This window comes from Rhineura floridana, chromosome 11, assembly GCF_030035675.1.
Source record: "Rhineura floridana isolate rRhiFlo1 chromosome 11, rRhiFlo1.hap2, whole genome shotgun sequence".
Taxonomy (NCBI): Eukaryota; Metazoa; Chordata; class Lepidosauria; order Squamata; family Rhineuridae; genus Rhineura; species Rhineura floridana.
The window spans coordinates 56,226,637-56,244,573 of NC_084490.1; the positions used below are offsets into that span (position 1 = coordinate 56,226,637).

Here is a 17,937-nt window from a genome sequence, read left to right on the forward strand (position 1 = left end):
AAACAAAAGGAGAACCAGAATACAGCCATCTTTTGAAATTCAGTTATTCAAATTTTTCAGTGCAGTTTGCCAACCAAACAATATTTACAAAAATGCACATCGTAGGGGAAAGTGTGCATAAAAACAAATATATGAGTGAAAATAAAAAGGAAAAATACATTATATGAAGAGAAATGGCTTGCAAAAATGTGTACGTTAGTCAAAACCGCTTACAAAATATATTTATTAGGAGAAATTCACCATAAAATGCTGGAGAATTTTCATTAGTTTTTAAAAAATTCACAAATTGCTGCAGAAATGTGAACTGAATTTAAGATTGGAAAAATGAGAAACTGAAAGAACTGAAATTGACACATCTTTCCATCCCTACCATTAACTGACAATATAACAAGGATATATCCTCCATTTGCAAAATTGCTGTAGTGTGCTTACGCCTTATCTGCTTTGGGGGGGCATGAGTGATATGTGGTGTTTTGGGGGTGGGGGTGTTTTAATGCCACATCTTCAAATTTGCTGTTTAGTCACTGCAGCAGAACACACTCCGGCCATTTTGCTTCTTACCAGAAAGAAGGTGATCATTTTTCCATCCTGGGGGGATCAATGTGACTGGGATATATGGCCCCTTCTTTTCTCTGAGCTCCATATCCCTTTGCCTAAGAAGGGTACCCTTTTGCCCCACCGGGATAGCGATTTTACTGATGAACAGATGTGTGTGTATGTGTGCGTGTGCGCATGTGGGTTAAACACATGTGACTGAAACATTAATTGACTAATTGCTGTGTTGAAAATTGAAAAGCTTAAAGCCCTAATTAAAATAAATTTCAAACACCCTGGCACTGGAAGCAAACGTAAAAACAAATGCCATATCTACACTACACACACCAATTACACTCCTTGGCTCCCCCTCCATACCCAAGAATCCTAGGATTTGTAGTTTGCTGAGGATTCAAAGACTGAAGTTCAAAGATTATTCTTTAGTGTGGGTATGAAGAGAAAGAGAGGAGAAGGGGGGGGGACCCAGACAGTAAAGCACTTGGTAAACCTCTGGGGTGCCTGAGGATGGCACTGTGATTCCATATTCCTCTATTGGGCGCTGACATTGGAATTGGATACAGTGGCAGAAGAACAAACAGAAGCATTGCCCCTGAGAAACAGCCAGTGGAGACTGGAAACAGCCTTCAGCTCCTCTGAAGTAACGACTAGGACTCTCCATAATTTTATTTTCTGCTTGTACCTTGAAGTATTTTGGTGAATGTGGCCACTGGGGATTTGAGTGCACCTGAGAGGTCAAGGTAAGTTGGCCAAGGTCAGAGCTTAAATTTGAGTCACGGCCAGCTTGAACATGGCTCTAGAATGTGTGAAGTAAGTAATAAAGAGTATCTCTGAACATGTGCCAGGGAAAGCAGACTTGCTAGTCTGCTGTATTTTTTTTAAAAAAAGAGCACAATCCAGCAACAGATATTACTAACTTCCATGGATATCAATGGAGCATTCATTGTGTTGGATTTAGACAAGCCTAATTTGTTACTGATTTGATTCAAACCAAAGAGCTTTAAAGGCTGTTTTATTTAAGCATGATCTTTGTCGGCTACTACGCCACCAGATATATGGCATGGACTTGGACAGTGGTACTAGACACAGATACACATGGAATGACGTACTTTGGAGACCAACTTATGTTGTTTTTTAAAAGACGTTTCCTAAAGGTGGCAGGGAATCCACAGAACAAGTGTTGACTGCTGAGATGTGGAAAGAATCCACATTCTAAATGTAATTGGCTTCTTCTTCTTCTTCTTGAGCATCAGTACAAAGTTGAATGCAGGACAGTTACTTTTTGTTGTGTGAGAGATGTGCAGAATCCTTAGTTTTGCCAAGAGGCACACATCAAAACCAGACAAGGCAAAGGGAGACTTATGAAAGGTTCAATGGCAGTTTAAAAAAAAATTAAATTCAGCAATGGTGGACTTTGAATTTGATTGGGGCAGCAGAAATTGTGCTTAACCCTTTCCCTGTGGGTCATTTCCTCCACATTTCATCTTAAATTCAATTTTTTGAGAATAAGGCCCCATCAGCACTATACATTTAAAGCACTATCATACCACTTCAAACAGTCATGGCTTCTCTCAAAGAATCCTGGGAACTGTAGTTTGTCAAGAGTGCTGAGAGTTGTTAGGATACCGCTAATGCCTCTCACAAAGGTACAATTCTCAGAGTTCCCTGAGAAGTGAGATTTATTATTAAACCACTATGGCAACTGCAGTTCTGTGAAGGAAATGGGGATCTACTAACAACATTCAGCACCCTTAATAAACTATAGTTCCCATGATTCTTTGGAGGAAGCCATGACTGCTTTAAATGTATAGTGCAGATGGGGCCTAAGAGAGAAGTGGTGGGCTGAAGCAACTTACAATTAGATGGACTCATTTACACATGTCCTTTTAATTTGCATGGTTCACATGACATTACTGGCAAACAGAAGCTATCACACAGTTTTCACCCTGTAAATCTATACTAACCCAATCCACTGATAATACGAAAAGTTTAGAACAATACGGCTCCGCTCTGCTCCATACGTCTTTGAAGCCAGTTTGCTTTGATGCTTTTTAGTGGGTGGGTGAATTGTCACTTTCAGCTATTCTCTTTTCTCCACCCACTAACTCTCCCATGAATTCCATTTTGTTTCAGGTGGTTTATCTAGCCACTTTTGACTGCTCTGTCCTCCCCCCTTCACAGGTTACTGAAGCCCTCCCTTCTTTCCTCCCTTTCTCCCCAAGTAAATTACCTTCACTCCTTGTAACTAGCGATTGGAATTGCCATTGAATTTTATCATTCTTTCTCATATTCTCTGTCTTTGCGGAGAGAATTTTGGAGTAACATCTCTCAATGCCCGGTTTGTGATTTTTTCCCAGGAGGGAGTGGAAATACTGTGCAGGTCAAAAACATTTGCACATGCCCAGTAATGGAGCAACCGGAGGGAGTAAAAATGTAAAATTAGATGGCGGGGCCCACAAGGAAACAGTGACACTAATCCTTGCCAGAGGAACGCCTACTTGTGTGAATGGAAAACAACGGATTTGAAGCTACCATACAGCACCAAGTGTGGACCTTGCAAATCTATTATGATGGCAAAAGCAGTGTATTTGCTACAAAGAAATACTCCCATGTAAGCCCAATATGATCCTGGGGAGGTGCACCAATAGAGCTGTTAATCAGGCAGTCTTTTACTGCCCAGCAAAACTATGTTATGTGAAGGAACTAGCACTGGGGTCTGAAAACAAGTAAAGTGCAGATTGTGGGGGACTTCAGATGATCCTCCACATGGTGAAAGAATGCACCAGGCAGGGGGCGGAGTCACAGACTACACAACCTAGCCCCTCCCCCAGTGGTGATACAGGCAGTGGCCACAGACCCACTCCCATTCAGTCTCTGTGTGAAAGGACTCGAGCTCCTTCAGGCAAAGGGGAACCCTGACCCAATCATCAGTGCACACACAGAACCGTTTCACAGACTGGTCAAATTCACAGCTAGCAGGAGAGTGGCTGCTGCATGTTTTGCCAGTAGGGGGCAGGACTAGGCTGAGAGGCAGTGTAACTCCCCTCAACTGTTCTATTAATATTATTTATTTATTTTAGACATATATGTACTGCCTAATCATTCACAGTTCTCAGCTGTGCACATAAAAACCACACAGAAAGTGAAGCAATAAAACAATTAAAATGTATCAAAAAACCAAACACTACCTTAAAATGCCTCCTTGAACAAGAAAGTCTTAGCCACATGCCTGAAGTTCAACAAGGAGAAAACTGCAAGGTACATATTGAAAAGTATCATGAAGGAAGAGGCCACACAGAGGATCTACACGACAACTTTACTATAACCAATCAAATACAGAGAACAAGGCCCACAGCATGGTGCTGCTTGTAAGGCAGGCCTGGAACTGAAACTGCCACAGTCTGGGGCTGACTCTGCAGTTCCTGGTATGGCAAGCCTGGAGGGCTAATACACTACACATATTATTCTGGGGAAGACTGATGGAACAAGCCTACCACTCCCGAGTATTTATTCCTTATTAGAGAACCCACTTGCTACTGGACCAAGGACAGAAAATGTAATCTAAATGGTCCCTTTGCATGAATTCTTGGATGACTGTACCATCCTCCCGCACTACAAGATGGAGCTGCAGGGTTGCAGGAACTATCTGATACTTGACCAGCTGCCCAGAGGGGCGAGTGCCAAAGCCGAGAGAGGACGATGCTACCTGAAGAACCCTCCAGTCCTCAGGTTTCAGCATGACCATTTGAAGGCAACAGCAGCTGTTCTGCCGACGAGCAGCAGCTTGGCCTGAGGCTCCCACTCTCGGCAAATCTGAGGGGAGTGAAAAGGCCCTTCTTTGGGATATTGCTCATTCCACTGAACAGTAAGTAGGCGATGAAACCCTCCCCAGCCAGTGCCTGGCAGCGCGTTTGTGCCTCAGAAATGACTCTGTGCTCTTTTTCTTCCCAAGATGTGGGATGGGCTGGTTAATTGGCCCCCAACTTCTCTTGCATTGCTGGTGATTCCTGTCTGGCTTTGAATGACCTGTGGAGAGTTATGTGCTGCTGCTGCTGCGACACCTTTGGCTAAAACACTGTTTGGCTCTGTGGGCTTCCCCCTCCTGTTAAACGCCAGCTTCCTTCAGGCCCCTGTCAGTCATATTAGAAAAAAACATGAAAAAAAGAAGAGGGTGGGTAAGGGGGACAATGTTGAGGGGAGTTTGTTCTTGGGGAGGGGAGACGAGAGTCGGTGTACGAAGGAGCCACAAACAGAGGTGACAGGAGGACCAGTGTGACCAAGATTTAAGTGACACAGCTAGGATGGGACCTGCAATGAGGCTAAGGGCTTATAAGAGTGGCACGGCTGTAAGGCGAGATGGGCTGGCTGAGAGAGTCCATCTTCTCCGTGCTCCAGAGGATGACTAGAATCTTGGCTTTAAAATCAGAAATGCACCCAGCTCTTGCTGTCTTCATCTATCACTCTAAATATAAACCCAGACCACACAGGGGAGTTACATGAAAGGATTGAGCTGCCACTTGCTAGGGCAACATTTAGAGACTGGGTAATGCTCTTAACTGTGAAAGTCAGATTCCATCCGTGGCAATACAATGACCAATACATTTGGAGATGTGCCGGAATTCAAGTTATTTTGCACATGCTTGACCTGGAAGTCTTTCTTCCCCAATTCGAGATGATGTGTGTTCCAGCAGTGGCTTCTTGAGTAATGGCAAGGAAAAGGTGTTCAGAGAAACTTTTCTCTGTATTGTTTATTTCATGTGTTCCAGGGTTGAGGCCTGACACCAAAAAACAAAAGATCTAGATTAATGTGAAGTCCTGAAAAAAAAAAATTCAAACGAATGTTCTTAGATAATGTATTTTCTGGCTTGTGTGGAAGTTTTAGTTTGTTTGTTTTTACCCCCAAATTTCCCAAATTACTTGGCACACCTGATATCACGCTGAAGTAGTTTGTCTGTTTGCTTAGAATCATGGTATGAAAGCCTTAAGTGCTGAAAGTAGAATTGGTGAACCTGTTTTCTGCTGTTAAGCAGTGGAGGGGATGACATGCCTGAACCTTCCCCTTTGGCTTGTTGATAAAGGAGGGATACAATTTCCATGTGTTGCTCAAGGGCTCAGTGTCCATGATGCACCAAGCAAGCACACTCTGCATTTGAAGTAGCTGAGACACTGATGCAAGCTCTCCCTGGACTCAGCCAAATTGAGGGTCAAGGTAGGAGAGAGAGGGGTGGGGTCAGGGAACCAGGGAGAGAAAGGAGAAAACATGTTAGGTCACTCTTATAGTGGCAGATGCCCAGCCTGTGATGAGAAGGGTGTTTTTTAAAATTATTTAAATCACTGTGTGACCCATACAACATTTACCTTGTTCCAAAGCATGGTAGTGGCTACACGTAGCATATATAGCAGGTAATACCATCCCTTATTTAGGGATCACCACAAAACAGGAATTACTGCTTCAGGTGTTTGAGTCACCTGCAGCTGTTTTATTTTCATTCATTTTTCCCCTGTGATGATGAGCTGGGATAAAGAAGCGGTGCTAGGGTTGAAGTCACATCCTTCCACCTTCTTGTCATTCTAATCCCAGATGGATAGAGCCTCATTGCGGTTCTCAGTGGGAAGAAAGAGGACTCTGCACGTGGACAGAGGCATTTTTTATTACTTAGCATATTCTAAGCCTAAGCACTGGTACTGAAAATTGTTTCTAAGTCTGGCAAGCCATGGCTCTGATAACGTCCTGTTCCTTATTATTTATATTCAGGGAAAGTAGCCAGAGGCACAATGTATGAATCTATCCACTGGATAAGTTATATATGCTTTATCTCTCAAAGAATAATGGGAACTGTTGTTTGATGAAGTGCCAAGAATTTTGTATTATTATTATTATTATTTATAAACTGCTTTTTCAAGCCTGGAAGAAAGATGGGTTTTGACCAGACAATGAAAGGCCAACAGTGACATTGTCATCTGTACCTGTGAGGCAGGCGTGGGGAACCTGTAGTCCTCCAGAGGCTGCTGGACTATAGCTCCCATCTCCCCTGGCCATGCTTGCTGGGACAGGTGGGGAGTTATAATTCAGCAACTTCTGGAGGGCCAAAGGTACCCCACATCTGCTGTAGGGGGAGAAAGTTCCAGAATCAGGGAAGGCCTCCTAATAAATGGCATGTGTACGTTTTAGCTTTACCTCTTCGAGTTACAGATATCGAAAATGTAAGAATGGATTTAGCCATCTTTGTGCATAAAAAGGCACTTAATTCACATGTTGAATTTGGGACACAATTGAGGGCTGATGAGGGCTTCGTTTGACTTTGCAATCTAGAAAATAAGGAAGGGACTATTAACAGAACAATCTTATGAATGTCTACTCAGAAGTAAGTCCTATTGAGTTCAGTGGGGCTTGCTCCCAGGTAAGTGAGTACAGGATTGCACCCTACCATCAAAATTGCATTGCAAACAACTTTTTCAGAGTGTTTGTGTGTCCTCCGATACATCAGCATGACACTGACCTTTATCTCACAGGCTAGACTTATTACTGGAGCGTTATATCGCCTCTTCTCTTTCAAGCCGTATTTAAAGACCTTATCTCTAAGTCTTATCTTATTCTGGATATCAGGCTTCCATCATTTTTGTGGACATAGGCTGTGTACTTCTCACAGAAGCATGATAGGCAAGGATGATCAACAGACACAACTTTTCCTTGTGTTGGTGATGCATGTGATTGGGGGTAGGGAGGTGTGGTATTGTACTACTTGAATGTATGCTTGCCATGTAGCTTTAAAAAACATGGGACCTTTCTCCATTGCAGAAATTAAAAGCAGGCAATGCTTGTTGATCTCTGCTCTGTTCCCTGATTCTCTTGTTTGCATTCTTCCATTCCTGACCTGGTCATTGGCAAGCCCTCTAGGCAAGAACTGCATAGAATCATAGAATAGTAGAGTTGGAAGGGGCCTATAAGGCCATCAAGTCCAACCCCCTCGCAATGCAGGAATCCAAATCAAAGCATTCCCAACAGATGGCTGTCCAGCTGCCTCTTGAAGGCCTCCAGTGTCGGAGAGCCCACTACCTCTCTAGATGATTGATTCCATTGTCGTATGGCTCTAACAGTTAGGATGTTTTTCCTGATGTCCAGTTGAAATCTGGCTTCCTGCAACTTGAGCCCATTATTCCATGTCCTGCACTCTGGGACGACCGAGAAGAGATCCCGGCCCTCCTCTATGTGACAACCTTTCATATACTTGAAGAGTGCTATCATATCTCCCCTCTTATCCAGGCTAAACATGCCCAGTTCTTTCAGTCTCTCCTCACAGGGCTTTGTTTCCAGTCCCCTGATCATCCTTGTTGCCCTCCTCTGAAACTGTTCCAGTTTGTCTGCATCCTTCTTGAAGTGCGGAGACCAGAACTGGACGCAGTATTCAAGATGAGGCCTAACCAGTGCTGAATAGAGGGGAACTAGTACTTCACGTGATTTGAAAACTATACTTCTGTTAATGCAGCCTAATATAGCATTTGCCTTTTTTGCAGCCACATCACACTGTTGGCTCATATTCAGCTTGTGATCAACAACAATTCCAAGATCCTTCTCACACGTCGTATTGCTGAGCCAAGTATCGCCCATCTTATAACTGTGCATTTGGTTTCTTTTTCCTAAGTGTAGAACTTTGCATTTATCCCTGTTGAATTTCATTCTATTGTTTTCAGCCCAATGCTCCAGCCTATCAAGGTCCCTTTGAATTTTCTTTCTGTCTTCCACGGTATTAGCTGTGCCCCCCAATTTTGTATCATCTGCAAATTTGATAAGCATGTTCTGTACCTCCTCATCTAAGTCATTAATAAAAATGTTGAAGAGCACTGGGCCCAGGACTGAGCCCTGTGGTACCCCACTCGTTACTTCTGCCCAGTTTGAGAAGGAACTGTTGATAAGCATTCTCTGAGTACAATTCTGGAGCCAACTGTGGATCCACCTGATAGTGATGTGTTTTGTATAACACTTCCCCTAGTAGCTAGCCAGTTCCTACATGATGCAGGCAGCACGGCTACCAGGGGTGGTGCTGTGGACATTTCATACGATGGGGCCAATCTATGTGGTGGTAACCGAGCCACCTACCTGTTTTGCACTCTCCCAAGCAGTAAGAAGTTGTTTGGGGCAAAACTGGACATGATGGTAGAGATGTGTAAATGAATCTCTGTCATCTTTGTTATGTGCCTTCAAGTCAATCACGACTTATGGTGACCCTATGAATCAGTGACCTCCAATAGCATGTGTCCTGAACCACCCTGTTCAGATCTTGTAAGTTCAGGTCTGTGGTTTCCTTTATGGAATCAATCCATCTCTTGTCTGGCCTTCCTCTTTTTCTACTCCCTTCTGTTTTTCCCAGCATTATTGTCTTTTCTAGTGAATGATGTCTTCTCATTATGTGTCCAAAGTATGATAACCTCAGTTTCATTATCTTAGCTTCTAGTGATAGTTCTAGTTTAATTTGTTCTAATAACCAATTATTTGGCTTTTTCGCAGTCCACCTTTAAATTTCTACAAATAAAAGCTACATGGGAGCTCGGTTTGGTTTGGGGCTATGGAGCAGGAAGGTGGGTTAACTTTTCCTCTTATGCTACATTGCAGCTTAAAATTATCCACCTGAAGCTAAAATGGTTGTGTGTCCTACTTTACAGAGGATTGTCCTCTGTTTGAAGGGCTGTTTAGAGGACAATCTTCTGTTTGAAGGACTGTCTGATCCAAGTCCTGTTTCAAGAAGATAAAGGGCCATAACAGTCATGAAGCTCACTGGGTGACCGTGGGCCAGTCACTGCCTTTCAGCCTCAGAGGGGGGCAATGGTAAACCCCTTCTGAATACCACTTACCATGAAAACCCTATTCATAGGGTTACCATAAGTCAGAATTGACTTGAAGGCAGTCCATTTCCATTTCATGTCCAAGAAGGGACAGGAGGGGCTTTGAAGTTGTCCACCAACACTTAGCACCTGGACAGCAGCCTGAGCAGGCACATGGCTCACAGTCTTCTCTACGATGAAGAGATGTGTTGTATTTCTATTTGAATTAAAGTGATTCTTTTTAAATTTGCATTTATGCATATAAAATAGTATATTCAATTTTTGTGCAAATCTGTGTCCCCTTCTTAGGTGACACACGTTGTCCCAAAAGAGGAAATCAGGGCAAATAGCTGGGTTTTCTCTGGTGATGGGGACTTTCAGTAGGAAAATGGTGCAGAGTGAAAGGGTCATCCCCCCATTGCATTATGGTTGTACACCCCCCTGTGGCTTCTCTTTGTAGTAATGTAAAAAGAACAATGATGTATTCATTGTTGTGGCTCTCTCTTTTTTATGTTTGGACAACTTTTTATTACAGTGGCAGCTTTTTGGGAAAGAAACAGTACTGGAGTTTTGTGATAATGAACTGCCCAGCTGGATCAGGCCACTGAGGCCGATTTTTCAAACCTGGGTCCGCTACCTTCCTCTGGAAAGCAGGGCCAAGCCCTGGAGCATTTAGCCTTTCCTCTCCTGCTGCAATCTTTGTGAAATTCACAGGGCCACTAACTGCAGCAATTAGCATTGGGGGGAAGTTCCTGGTGGCAAGCTGCCATTGGTGCCCATGGGAGCTTTTCCTACTGCTAATTGGTGCCCATGGGAGCTTTCCCTACTGCTAATTGGTGCACATGGGGAGGGGATTTCACAGGGAGGCTTAAGCCTACTCTCTCCCATCCCCACATGCTGCAATCATGATAACAATTACCCCCATCACAGCTAGTATTTAATTTAAAAAAAGACATGAGTGTTAATCATGTTGGTGACATCATATGTAGTTAGGCCATTAAAAACCCATGACAGCTTGTGGCCATGACCACATCTTGTGTTACTGAATTCCACATTTTCTGAAGATGGACTTCCTTTTGCTTCTGTTGGGGCAATCTCAAGTATGCTAAATACTGTTTCATTCTGACTTTTTTTTTTTTGCATTATTGCTTTTTAAAGAATTTTGTTCATTTGTTTTTTTTAAAAAGGCAAGTATACATTTTTAAACTAATAAAACAAACACACATAGATGGATTTTTTTCCTTTGTCCCTTCTTATATTTATACTATTCTTTATTTACAAATGTACAAAATTTAGAGTAGAGTAGGATGGGGGGGGGAGAACAGGCATATAGACTGGCCTTACTGATTTTTTAAAAAGCCTAATTCTCCTACCCCTCTAACTCAAAACTGAGCAACCCACTCCTGTAGCTCCCCAAGGATGCTTCTTCCTAGCAAGCTCCAAAAAGGTTCATTAAAGCTAGCCGGAGACAAAGAGGACACCGTTCCTTTGCCTTTCATTATTGTGTGGAAGAGAGAAGTTCAGAAGGTGTAGCTTATCCTGCATGCTCTCATGAGCTGGTGATGCAGTGGGGCAGTTCTATGCCACAGCAGTGTCCCTCTACCTGTTAACAGGATGGTGCGGCGGTAGGGCGGTAATGAGGTTGGGGCTGCATGGCACTGCCCCACAACATCAGTCACTCCTGTGGTCCTCTATGCCCCACCTGCTGAAATTTCCTCTTCCAGTCTACTGTTAAAGATGCAGGCACCTTGCTGTGTCCCCTTTTGCATGTGGCCATTCTAGCCATACTCTTTCATTCTTTGGCCAGATTCAAAAGCGGCAGATTGTTCACAGGGGACCTCCTTCACTCAGTGGCAAATGACCTACGTACATGAAGAAGGCTCCAGCTTCAATCCTGGCTGTTTGCAAATTTGAAAAGAATCTCAAGTAAGAATCACCATCAGCTTGTTGGTTTGTTTATCTGAGTAGCAGTTGACCCCACTACACAAAGACACTTTTCCAGGGTGGCTTTACAATAAAATTAGAAATCCAATTATTAATGCAAAAAAAATAATAAAGTGCAGACAATAAAACAATGGCAATAAAATCTAAAACAGCAGATGGCAGAGCTGCATTAAAAATGAGAGTATACATTTAAAAACTGGCAGAGCAGGAATGAGCTAAATGGATCAATGGTCTAAGAGTTTATTGATTGATTGATTGATTGATTGATTGCATTTGTATACCGCCCCATAGCCGAAGCTCTCTGGGCGGTTTACAACAATTAAAAACATTAAAAAATATATACAAATTTAAAAACACATTTTAAAAAAGCAATTTAAATATTTATTTTTAGCACCCCTTTACACACTCGTTTATTTATTTATTATTATTATTATTTATTTGATTTATATCCTGCCCACATAGAGTGGCCAGTTGCCCTGTATTTTGGGGGCAGTTCTCTATTTGAAAGTGTGCTTGTGGTGCGGGGGCAGGGGGAGCTGGTAACAAAAAGGTCCCAAGTCTTACTGTGTTATAGGACTTCAGACCACTCTCTAGGGGCATTCTGTTTCACTCTAGTACAGTAGGGCCCCACTCATACGGCGAGTTACGTTCCAGACCCCCACCTAAAAGCGAAAGTCGCCAAAAAGTGGAACTCTGTCAATAAAATGGCACCCAACGCCCAAAAAGCAGAACAAGCTCCATATGAGTGGGGCCTTGCTCTAATTGAAAGCCGTCGTATTAGCAGGATGCCGAGAAGCGGGGCCCTACTGTATATCATACTCAAATGACATCATTGGATTACAGACAATGCTTAGATTATGGAGATCCCTACAATATACACATATCTTGGGAAGGGGGCGTTGTATGTGTGTGTATATATTCACTAACAGGCAAAAAAAAAAAACCTTGCAGTTTAAGAACATACCTATAGCCAAGACATATTTCTATCAAACTTTAAAAAGCAGGGAAAAAGAAGGGATTGGAAGGGGAGGAGGAGGGGAGGGAGGGGCAAAGGAAGGGGAGGAGGAGGGGAGGGAGGGGCAAAGGAAGGGAGAGGGAAGGGGCAAGAGGGAGGGGCAGGAGGGAGGAAGAGGGGAGAGCAGGTTTGATCATTTGCATGCTTTTTGAATTCAGTGAGATTTACTCCTGTGCAATCATGCTTAGGATAGGTGAAACTGACCTGGGGTAGGAGTAGGGAGGGAGAATAGGGAGAGAAGGGGAGAAATGGTAGGGGTAGGGAGGAAGAGGGAGGGGAGAGAGGAGGAGATTGGGTGGGTGGACACTGGGCAGGGGAAAGCCCCTTTCCTTTCCAAAAGGAAAACACTGTGAACAGTATAATTGTATTTTCAATGTTTCCCCCACCTTTTTATTCTACAGCAGGCACATGTAATCTCCCACCCAAATTTAAACCAAAGCTGTCACTGGCCACATCCACACCAGACCTTTATTTCACTTTATGCAGTCATGGCTTCTCCCAAAGAATCCTGGGAAGTGTAGTTAGTGAAGGCTGTTGAGAGTTGCTAAGAGATGCCCTGTTCCCCTCAGAGAGCTTCAATCAGGGTGGCTGAAACCACTCTGGCCACTGGAACTCTGTCAGGGGAATAGGAGTCTCCTCTCAGCATGACTGTCTCAAGAGAAATAAAGGTCTGGCATGGGTGTGGCCCCCTGATTAGCCAAACCAAGCAGGTGTGAGTCTGCCTTTTAGAACACTGATGGTTGGCTCTAACTGAGCATGCCTGGGCTTATCATTGACTCCAATGCTAAATTTCTTAAATTAATTAAAAATTGGCCAGGCATTTTTTTAATGTTTAAGGTCAGAGTATGGGGCAAGGTCAGTAACAGGATTACAGGTACTTTGTGAACATGGCTGATTTTTAATTAATTTTGACAAATTATTAGAACACTGACAGAAAAAAGTCCAACAGGGGTCTTTTTCTTTTTCTTTTTACATTTTGAACTCTCGATTCTCTCTGACTGTTTTGTATATCACCATGAAAATTTAGAGGGTGTTGACTTCCCGGAAGTGAGTGCTCAGCTGGTGATTGTCTCTGAGAGATCTCTGCCTCAGAGGAAGCTTTTTTCAGTTAAAAGCCAGCCAAGAGGAAACTTTGACTGGCTTAAATGTTCTCCAAGGTATTGGAGAACCGATCAGATTTTCCACAGGACTTCGTTGAGCTGTCGGCGGCTGGAATTGATCAGGAAATCCCTGAGATAAGAAGGCATGCCGATCGGCTGAAGACGGAGTCAGGACTTCCATGCAAGCTGTACTGGAAAAAAGCGAAGCGTTTTTTCTTCTTCTTAAAAACGTTCTTAACCAGTGAGCCTACTTCTGTCTAAATCTTATCATTTGGCTTAAATTACTACAATAAAAGGGATTTGTTTACGAATCAGCAATTGAGAAATCTGGGTGAGTCATACTTTTTCTATTTTAAATATAATTAAGGAAGAAAGAAAATGTAAACAATTTATATTTTTTTTACGACAAAAAGCTGGCCTGAATTTGGAGTTTTAAAGTTTAAAAACGGATGAGAGGTATTTATTATTTGATGGAAATATATTTTGGACTATTTTTCTCCTTGGACTATTTCTTTTTGGACGAATCTGCTGTTCGTATATGTTACTAATTGCTTGGTGTTGTGAGCCAGAATTGTTTTGCATTCCTGGACGTAGATAAGAACTGTGCTGGCCGGACCATAATAACAGGCCTGGAATATTAACTCTTCTGTTGGTGGAGGAAAAAAAAAAGAAATAGACTGCATCTAGGTTTTGGAACAGTGGTTAATATCAGAAATTAAAGGCTTCTTATGAGAATGATAACTAGAAAAACAGCTAAGGCTCAGGAGCGAAGAGGTTCAATTGATCCACAGGAAGGGGCTATACCCCCAGATATGTTTCAAAAAATAATGGAAGGGATTAGTGATCTAAAACAGGAAATGAAAACTGAATTGATAAATATAAAAGACTATATTAAAACACAAGTGGATGAGATTAAAGGGACAATTGGGCAAATAAAGGAGGATGCAAAAAATACTAAAGAAAAGGTAGAAATCTTGAAGAATAGAACAGATATATTAAATCTGGAATTAGAAAAAAATTTGGACTACATGGCTGTGATTGAATTAAGAAATAAAGAACATTGTTTGAGATTCCGTGCAATCCCTGAGGAAACAGGTGAAGACATCAGAGATAAAATTGTTAATGCTTTAGTAAAATTTCTGGATTTGAATGAAGATCAGATGAAATTTGAAATAGATAAAGTTTATAGAATTAATTCCAGATATGCAACAATGAAAAAAATTCCAAGAGATGTGCTTGTTCACTTTATAAAGAAGACGACCAGAGATATGGTATTACAACAACATTTTAACAATACCTTTAAAATTGATGGTAAGGAAATACTGGTGATGAAAGAAATTCCTATTAGACTTTTACGAAAGAGAAAAGAATATGCTTTCCTTACAGAAAAACTTAAGCAATGCAAAATTCAATTTAGATGGGATGTTCCAGAAGGAGTGATTTTTACATTCAGACAACAGAAATATCGATTGAATACTGTTCAAAAAGCAAGGGACTTCTTGAGAAAAGCTTCAAAAGACATGGAAGAAGATAAACTTAAAGATATGGATATAATTCCTGGGAAACAAAGTCAACAAGAACATGCAGAGGAGGGGAAGGAAGATGATGGATTAAAGGGAGCATCAGGCACATTTTAAAATACACGCTTAAAGATGGATTACAAATATCTAACTTGGAATATAAATGGAGCCAACACGGCGCAGAAGAGAAAGAAAGTGTTTCATTATTTGAAAAAATTAAAATTGGATATAATTTGTTTACAAGAAACTCATATTAAGAAGAAAGATTCCAAATATTTCATTTGTAAAAATTTGGGTGAAGAATTTATTTCGGCTGGACCAAAAAAAAAAAATGGAGTTGTTCTTTACATTAACCCACAATTGCTTCCTAAATTGGTATTACTGGATGATAGTGGTAGATTTGTGGGGGTTGAAATTACTTTACAGGGCACAAACATTTTGATAGTGGGTATTTATGCCCCCAATGAAGATAAAACAAGGTTTTACACAGGACTTATGGAAAAATTGTCAGAGTTTTCATATGATCATTGGTGCGTCATGGGTGATTGGAATGGGGTAATCTCACCAAAAATTGATAGACTTTCTGAAAAAAATATTAAAGAGACACAGGGTAAATTACCGAAGATTTGCTTTGAACTGATGGAAAATTTAGAATTGGTGGATACCTGGAGATATATAAATGACAACGCAAAGGAATTTACTTATTTTTCAGAAAGACATAAAACATTCTCGAGGATTGATATGATTTGGATGTCTAAAATTCTAGCGAAGGATATTTTTAAAATGGATATATTACCAAAAACTTTTTCGGACCACAATCCTGTGATATTAACTTTAAAAAAAAAAATCTTGGATTTAGATGGAGACTAAATGAATCTTTATTACAGAATGACAAAGTAGTACAAGAATGTAAGAAGAAATTAAAAGAGTTTTTTGAACATAATTTACATAAAGGAACAAATGAAAATATCGTTTGGGATACAAGTAAGGCATTTATGAGGGGATATTTTATTAAATGTAACTCTGAATTAAAAAAAAAGAAACAACAGAAAATGCAATTAATTTTGGAAGAAATAAAACAAAAAGAGGAAGAATTGAAAACCCTTTGGAAGGAATTAATGTATTGATGGACAAATTGAAAGAATTTGGACCGTTAGCAGGATTTAAGATCAACAATCAAAAAACAAAGATGTTGGTGAAAAATTTAACTTTAAGGGAACAGAAAGAGTTAATGGACAAGACAGATTTTACAATAGAGAAAAAGTTGAAATATTTAGGTATCATTATGACAAATAAAAATTCAAAGTTGTTTCATAATAATTATGAAAAATTATGGACAGAGATTAAGAAAGATCTGCTAAAATGGGATAAACTACAATTGTCATTAATGGGTAGAATATCTGTGATAAAAATGAATGTATTACCGAGAATGATGTTTTTGTTTCAAACAATACCTGTAATATCCTCTGATTTACCTTTTAAACAATGGCAAAAAGATATCTCTAAATTTGTATGGCAAGGAAAAAAACCAAGAGTTAAATTTAAACTACTACAAGACGCCAAAGAAAGAGGAGGACTGGGATTACCAAATCTGAGACTTTATTTTGCTGCCTGCTGTCTAGTCTGGATAAAGGAATGGATTTTATTGAGGAATAAAAGACTACTGGATTTGGAGGGCCATAATCTGAAGTGGGGATGGCATGGATATCTATGGTATGACGAAGTAAAAGTAAATGTAGACTTTAATAATCATTTTATAAGACGTCCTCTGTTGAAAATATGGAATAGATATAAACCAAGGTTTTATTCGAAAATACCATTATGTGTCTCAAGTCAAGAAGCGTTCTACAGAAGAGAAATGGCTGGAAAAGAGAAATGGTTAACTTATCAAGAACTATTAGAAAATGTACATGGAGAATATATAATGAAAGAGAGAGAACAACTGACAAAGGAAGGATATAGTTCTCAATGGTTTGCCTATTTACAATTGTTAGAAAGATATAAAATGGACAAGAAAATGTATGGGTTTGAAATAAGTAAATCTGATTTTGAAATAGGTTTGTGTACAAATGATGAAAATATAATTGCGAAAATGTATAAACTCTTACTGAAAATGGATATGGAGGAAGAACAAGTAAAAGAGTGTATGGTAAAGTGGGCAAAAATTTTTGGTTATAACATACAAATGGATCAATGGGAAAATATGTGGAAAAAAGGCTTGAGATTTACACTATGCTATAATCTTAAAGAAAATTTCTATAAAATGATGTACCGTTGGTACATGACTCCAGAAAAGTTGTCAAAAATGTATAGTAATGTTTCTAATGTTTGTTGGAAATGTAAACAACAAGAAGGATCATTTTATCATATGTGGTGGCTGTGTAAAAAGGCAAAATCATTTTGGGCACAGATAGGTAGGATGATGCAAAAAATTTTAAAGATTCAGTCAAAACCAGAATTTTTTTTATTGGGTTTTATGGATAAACAAATAGAAAAGAAATATGGAAGAATAATATTATATATGATTACGGCAGCAAGATTATTATATGCACAAAAGTGGAAAATGGAATCAACACCAACAATGGAAGAATGGCTATTGAAATTAATGGACTTAGTAGAGATGGATAAATTAACATGTTTACTTAGAGAAAGATCGACAGATACATTTCTTAAGGAATGGAAGCCTCTCTTAGACTTTTTGTTGAAAGATCAAAATAAAATGTTGATATTGGGATTTGACGATTAACTAAGACAGCCTATGGAGAAAAGTGATTCTGTATGTATACATTAAGGGACAGGTTTGATGTATATTATATACTTATAGCTGATCTGCGACAAATCGGAAGTCAACTATTTTATTTTTTGTTGTTGTTGTATTGTTATGTTTTTTGACTTTGTTTTGTTTGTCTTTTGAAAAAATTTGAATAAAAAAAAATTATTAAAAAAAAATTAGAGGGTGTTAAGCAAGCGTTTCTGAGGTCAGGAC

The 17,937-nt window shown here is 40.3% G+C and overlaps 1 protein-coding gene across 9 annotated transcripts in view; it reads left to right on the plus strand.

The window, feature by feature from the left end:
* The first annotated feature begins 1,130 nt into the window (after nt 1-1,130).
* The window catches only part of LOC133367020 (sodium channel protein type 4 subunit alpha-like), a 131,551-nt gene continuing 114,744 nt past the window's right edge, over nt 1,131-17,937 (plus strand). For 3 of the 9 annotated variants that reach the window (XR_009758499.1, XM_061590639.1, XM_061590640.1), the window contains exon 1: nt 4,285-4,417. The gene's annotated coding sequence lies outside the window, so the exon portion shown is untranslated. Of the gene's footprint in view, nt 1,293-4,284; nt 4,418-5,742; nt 5,762-11,223; nt 11,299-17,937 lie in introns of those variants that run through there. The other 6 variants (XM_061590633.1, XM_061590638.1, XM_061590632.1 and 3 more) reach the window with 4 other exon arrangements.